This window comes from Crocodylus porosus, unplaced genomic scaffold, assembly GCF_001723895.1.
Source record: "Crocodylus porosus isolate Cpor-Errol unplaced genomic scaffold, CroPor_comp1, whole genome shotgun sequence".
Classification (NCBI taxonomy): Eukaryota; Metazoa; Chordata; order Crocodylia; family Crocodylidae; genus Crocodylus; species Crocodylus porosus.
The window spans coordinates 2,294,842-2,301,942 of record NW_017728913.1 but is presented as its reverse complement, the minus strand read 5'-3'; the positions used below and the strand labels follow the sequence as shown (position 1 = coordinate 2,301,942).

Genomic DNA, 7,101 nt, shown 5'->3' with positions numbered 1-7,101 from the left:
CCGGGGCCGGGCAGGTTGCACAGCGGCTGCGGCTGCGGCGCGGGCTGAAGTAATGGAGGCGAATCAGGAAGTGATGATCACCTTGGGCAGCGACCGGCCGGGCAGCGGGGCCGGGCAGCGCCGCGCCGGGCCCTCCCCCCTCGCGCGCGGGGAAATTGTGCGGGGCGCGGGGAGCTCGGGGCCGCGGGCGGGCGAGAACCAGGAAGTGCGAGAGGTGCGTTGTGTTGCCCCCTCCCCCTGTCGCCGCCACGCTGTCTGCGCACAGCCTGCCTACAAGCACCAGCCACCCCGGGCCCAGGCCCTTAACATCGCGTGTCGCGGGCCCGCGCCAGCGGTGGGGGGCGCGGAGGGGCAGCCAACCTACCCGCCCCCTCCCCCGCCGAGCCCCGTAGCGGAAGCGCCGCGCTCCCTCAGGGCCCGAGCGCTAGGGCAGCGACAGGCCGCGTTGGCCAATCAGCTGCCTGAGACGTTCGGAATCTGAAGGCGGGGGGTCGAGGGGGCGGGGCGCGGGCTGGCCTGGGCCAATGGGCGTGGGGCGCACGCCTGAGTGGCAGCTCCGCGGGCGCTGACAATGCGCGCACGGAATTGGAGGGAAGAGGATTGTAAACACGGAAGTGGGGGCACGCGTGCGGGCCGAGCCCGCGCATGGGCCGCGCGGGGGGCGAAGGCTTCAGGGCCCCAAGGCTCAGCGGGGACGGACCGGACCCGGACCCGGACCCGGACCCGGACCCGGTCTCTGAGTGCTGCAGGCTGAGCTCGCACGTGCTGTTGGGAGCCGCTCCTCGGGCTGCGACGTCTTGAGCCCTGCGAGGGGGGGCGCCGCCGCCGCCCCATGGCAGCGTGTCGGGACCCTGGGAGCGGAACAGCTTCCAGTAGATGCAAGCCCGTGCAAAGCATGGGGCAGAAACAGTGCTGCTTCCCTACTAATCCCGAGCTTCGAAGTCTTCTAATTAATTAAACCTACGAAGGAAGTAGCCGGGGTTTTGTCTTGGGCAGCAGCATCTTTACCCCAAGTGACCTCATAACTGCCAACAGCCATAGGGATCTTATGGGGCATTTTTACATGTCCTTTGGGGCAGCGCCCAGTGTTTTAACTAGCAAGCTGTGCTCATTAGAAGTTCCTGTGTGTCACATGTAACAGCATTGTATGCCTGCCCGTGCTCAAGAAATGGTAGTGAGGCACTTTGAATTTAAGCTCATCCAACATGTGTTATTTCAAAGCACCCTCTTGCCATTTTTTCAGAGTAGAGATGCCGCACGGATGACTGCCTGAGTATGTTGATTTTTGTGCTCCAGCATGCTGGATTTCCAGCGTGTCAAAGCAGGCTTCATGCATGTGTGGGAGTCCAAGAAGCCAAATCCATGTCAAACCCCAGACTTCAAGCCACAGAGCACAATCCCGTTAGCATGGCGGTCTGTGTCCTGCTTCCTGCAAGGATGTGGGCACCAGTGGTATAAAGGCTTAAATCTACATCCAGTCCAGACCCCATATGCCTGAATTGCTGCTCTTAGTTCACCTCAACTCTTGTAGGAAAAACAGTTCTTGGTGCCCTCTAAATCAGTGTTTCCCAACCTTTTCAAGGCCAAGGCACACTTACGTTAACAAACATTTTCTGCAGCACACCTGTTAAGGTATTCCTCATCCTCATACCTATGAGCTCATTGTAACGCATCTCCCCAGCAAAATTCTGCTGTTCAGGGGTTCATGAACTGCAGGAGTAAATTTCCTTTTGCTCACTGGTTCTCTCCCCACCCCCCCAGCCAACATGCTGCAAGTCTTCTGTGAATATCTTATCAATGTGACTTATTTGTTAGCGCTAGGCAGCTGGAGAACTTCCTTCTCATTCCACAATCCTCGTGGCACACCATTTGAAAAGGACTTGTTTTAAATGACAAGGGACTAGGAGCAGGCCCTTTAGACCTTTTGGAAGCCACTTTTTTTGTGTAGCTCCAGGATGATACCTCCAGCCAATGAAAGAACTTTGCAGGGGAGTGTCATTTAGTTACTCACTGGAAGAATAGTGGCTTCTATATGGACCTTTAGGTTGGGAAAAAACTAAAAAGACTGGGTTGTGTGCTCATATGCTGAAAGTGTGGTTTAATGAAATGGTATTATCATGTAGCAAAATAATGTGTTCAATTTGGAGGCAGGATCACCACCAGGTGTCAAGTGACTGCATCCTCTGCCCATCCAGTATAGGGTTTTGGACAAGGAAATAGGAAGGATAAAGAGGAAGAAGCAGTGTCTGGTTATGGGAGAAGGTTGAGAATCACTCTTGTATGTGATTTTTGGTACACCTGCACATGCCTAGAAATCTGTGTAAAACTTTCATATTTAGTTGCCTATCCATAACCAGCCCCTGCCCTTTTATGTAAAACTGTAGAGAGAGGATTTTTGTTAGAGTACTGGGACTTCAAGCTTGTCTGGGATGTTGTTAAATACATAAACCAGATACACTGTCACATAGATCAGTGTTTTTATTGTCTTCATTAAACATTAAAAATGTTTAACTGTTGACCTAACATTTGATGTTAAAAGTGTCGCATTGACTTCTGGAAAGTATTTCTGGGCTAGGGAGATTATACCACTCAAAACCATAGTTTAATTCATATATATAGGCATTGATAAATTAACTAGTCATTAAAATTGAGATACATTAAAAAATTGCTCAGTTTTGACATCACTTTCATTATAATGAAACAGTTTTATCTTCATTGTTCTCTTACAATTTATGGATACTACTTACTGATAGAGACTCTGTATTTAGCAGTGAAGACAATGACTTAGAAGGGGGAAGTCCTAAGTAGAAATATAGTCTTTAGAGTTTGGCAATTGAAATGGCTAAGTTAGATATAGTGGCTAAATCATGCTTTAACAAGTTCAGTCTGCTTGAGTTTCTCTTTGTATCCTATTTAATAATAGAAAGTTGTTTATAGTTTACTTTGGGAGATGACTAGAATGAGAACATGTGCTCTGTGCAAGTGCCCTGTTATCTATCAGCATACTGAAAATATTACTATCCTAGAGAAAGTAGATATGCTCTACTATACACACAGAGAAAAAATGCTTCACACTGCTGAGGTGTTTCAGCTGAGTTCATTAATATAGTAATGTCTTAAAGTTCATATTTTTAAAAAGTAATATATGTTTGGATTAATAGACAAGTATTGCCAAGTAGGAGTGATGAGGCGGGGAAAAAGAAAGGTTTGCTTTTGCCAATAGAATACAGGCCCTGCAAAATAGAAGTTTCTGTCTAAAGACACCCAGATGTATTTTAGATCTGTTTGTTTAGTTGATTGCTACAATTTCCAGGGCTGGGGGAAAAAAGTTTGAAACTAGAAACAATTGAAGCCTAAATCAATTTAAACTTGTCAAGAGAAGAGTGGGGGTGAGGTTGTATAATCTGTTGTAGTACAGTGGTTCTTAGTCTTCTGGTTCCACAGATCAGATTAGTGGTGTGGGGCTGGTTTGTGGGCCACATCCAGCATGGGGCTGGTTCATGCATGTGATCCAGCTGCAGAGTGACCCTGTACACCAGCACAATCTAGAGTGCATGGCCATGTCATCTGGGCTGTGGGAGGACTCCTCACAGGCTTGAAAACTTGATAGCAGGGGAGCAGCAATTAACACTGGAACCAGATATTCTCCCTCCACCCCACTTAATTTCTGGCCCTGTGAGGAGTGGGTCAGATCTGGCCCACAGTCCAGAGATTGAGCACCAATCTACCAAGGAGTAGATCCTTTTGAAAAATGTTATCTAAAATAGCAGTTCCCAAACTCTGAGAGATTGTGCATCGCCAATTCAAAATGATACAACCTTAAGTACCACCAGCAAATTTTTGTCACGTAAAGTAATTTTAATAAATCTGTTAACACGTACTGCTGACAGGCTGTCTGCGTACCACTGGTGGTATGTGTACGACAGATTGGGAACCACTGATGTAAAGGTTAAATCCTACATGCTTAATGTAGGTAGCCAGGCGATTTATGTGGACGAACAGGATGATTTGGCTAAGACCTTCAAAGTATCTCTTCACTAGAGAGTTGAAGTGTTTGTCGTTGTATACTTTTGAAGACAGGTAGTTATTGTGTTCATGCTTCCAAACTGAATTGGTTTATTTTGCTCTGGTAGCCTACAAGCACTGCCCTAAACCATTCAGGTTCCAGTGCCTTTCAGGTCCCTATCTTAAAATTCTTTGCTTGGTTCTCAGAATAAGTAGATTCAGAGGAGTTTTACAAACCAAGGGAGGGCACTGCTGGCTTTGATTGACTTCAATAAATCTTCTGAAAAGTATTTTTGGACCACTTTTTGTTGACAAACATAAAATGTTTTATAATATTTTAGAAGTTTTAATTGGCTGAATTCTAAAATGTAGACAAAATGTAGAGGTTTGCAAGCATTGGAACTGGTTGGTGGGCTGCTCTTTCTGCCCTTTTAACTATTTCATAGTTGCCTAGGGGCTGGAAGGGACCTCACTTGATACTTACTTTGCAGTGGTGGAAATGGTTGTCCTTGCACTCTAACTGTGGCCACTTGGAAGACACTATATTTGTCTACTTAACTACAGAGTAGCAAGTGGATTTAAGAGAGCAATCCCCTAACCTCAGATTTGCATTCTCCAGTGTTTTGGTTTTTCTGTGTAGAGTGGATTCTGATGCATATTTCCTAGTACAAGTATTGTAACTGGGGGGAAAAGTGGCAAAGGTTCAAGTTTTCTTGACTGTTGTTGGTAAAAGTTGTTCTTGAAGTAAAGGAGTTTTAACTAAGAACACCTCTTTTTTTTGTTGTTGCAACAGAACATTATTTCACTTAAAATTGGCATATGAATATGTTAACAAACAAGGAAACAACGGTATGGACATATTTATTTTTACCTCTACTGTTTTTTTTCAGTAGGTGTGTAATTGTCATTCTTAAACAGTCTTATGCAAATGTTTCAGTAACTAAATTGGACTTACTGCAGAATATTTGATTGGTTGATTCCTTGAACAAATTGCTTTTAAGAACCACCCAGTACAATGACAGGTCCTTTTGGTGAGTGGTTCAGTCTGTTTGGAAAGTGTTTTTGGGTTTATGTGAATGCATATAGTGATAGCTTAGCAATTTAATTATATTATGAATTAAATAGTAATCTTGTCTAACATTTACTGTTTTCTCTGCTCTTTGAAATATTTTGGTAGAATTAAAATGTGCATATGAAATTCATTAGACTTTAATTAGATCTGTTAGAAGCCATTTACTTTTCACCTATTTGACCAGCTTTCATGCTGGAATTGTTAATTTTCAGTAGTCTTGTTCTAGTTGCCTGATTGTCTTAAAGGATAAGCTATTGAAAATCAAGTGTTGCAATTAAGTGTTGACCTTGTAATATTGATAATCCTAATTGTTAAGATAATAGGCTGGGATTTGCTGCATAGTTTATAAAAAGTAGCAGGTTTTAATTCTAGCTTCCCCCTTAATTCATTTTGGTACTGTATTTTATTTTAAAACTCGGAACATTGTAACAAACTGGGTTTGTTGCCAGGATTCTCTTATGTAATGCTGAAGTATAGTCCTGTCAGGCTTAATTACCAAGTTTGGTATTTTGTAGCAGCTGGTGAGAGCCTTAAACAATCTAGTCTACATGCTGTTTGTTTAGAAAGATGGACATGAAACATAAAGACATTTGATTAGTAGCAAATAAAAATGTGGATTGATTTTTAATAATTAAAACTTGTTTCTCTTTTTCTGGTGGCTTCCTTGGTTCCCAGGAATGACCATAGCAAATCCAACTAATAATTACTGATTTGACAGTTCTTGCAATGTTTGGTTTGGTTGGTCCTTCATAACTTTATAAAGGTTGTTTTTCTTAACAAAATGTTTTTGAAGATACCAGTATATTATAACTCATCTAAAACATATCAGTGCAATCAAGTTGTTTTATATACCTGGTAAGGTAAGTTTGGCTTGAAGAATGGCATATCAGTTCTGAATTGTTCCAGATCTGTAGGGGTCTCAGTTCTTGTGGTCTTCTCAGACCAAGTCCTGCAAAACCATTTAACTTAAGTAGGTAGAGATTCATCTTAGGTGATTTTTTTTTTTTTTTAGATGTCAGAGTTAGGTCTTTGTACTGAACTGACTAGGTGGTACAGTTCCTTTCTTTGTGTTTTGAGTTTTTCAAATGAATATAGTTCATAGTAATATTTCTACCTATGCCCTGAGCCAGATTGTATTGGGACATTTTTAAAATTTGAAGATTTTTTTTTTCTTAATTAGAAAATAAAGTTTTTTTTTTTTTTTTTACCACAGCGTAGTTGTTATATGTTGTAATATTAAAGGTTGAGGTTGTCAATATATTAAATGTAGGGACAGCCTGTTTTCATTGTTGTTGAAAGGCTATTGTGCAGTGCCTTAAATTTCACTTCACAGTGTAGCTTTTTATGACTAATCTCAGATTTAGTTGGAACATCCATTATCTTTCTTTTTCTTACCACTTTTATGTGATGATATAAAGATGATGACAAGAGGGAGTGTTAGGTAATGGACTGCCCTTCCTTATACAGTTATCTTCAAGAGCTGCTACCTGCTTTACTTATTCTGTCTGTTGTTTTGAGAAGGTCTGGCAGAAGCTCCTCCTCCTCACTCTCCAACTGGGGCGGTGTATACACATTCAGATAATCTGGGAGAATTCTCTCAGGTTTGTTCTCCTGGTAGGAAAACTTGTCCAGAATCTCCAGGAAATCTCTTTTTTTATTATGAAGCTTCATCAGGTTCTGCTCCTGTCAAACATGCCATTGACCATGTTCTGAGGATTGAAGACTTTTCAGAATGGAGAAGAGATCCAAGTGAAATGTGTCAAAACTAGCCCATCTGTGTTCTCATGCTTTCAGGTGGAGTTGGTCCTTTTTTTGTGAATTCTGAAAAGTCAAAACTGTGGTCACTGGCCCTGATCAAGGATAACTTTCTATCTAATTCACCATTATTTTATTGATGCCTTATTCTCTTATATTTCTCATATAGGTAACTGATGTAGCTGTAAATATTCCTTCTTTACTTTCTTTTTAATTTGTTCAAGTTTGTGTTGTACCAAAGGGTGTATGTTTTTTTTTGGGGGGGGGGG

At 42.6% G+C, this 7,101-nt stretch overlaps 1 protein-coding gene across 6 annotated transcripts in view; it reads left to right on the top strand.

The window, feature by feature from the left end:
- The window catches only part of ELF2 (E74 like ETS transcription factor 2), a 67,444-nt gene that overhangs the window by 35,203 nt on the left and 25,140 nt on the right, over window positions 1-7,101 (top strand). The gene's annotated exons all lie outside the window — the stretch shown is intronic.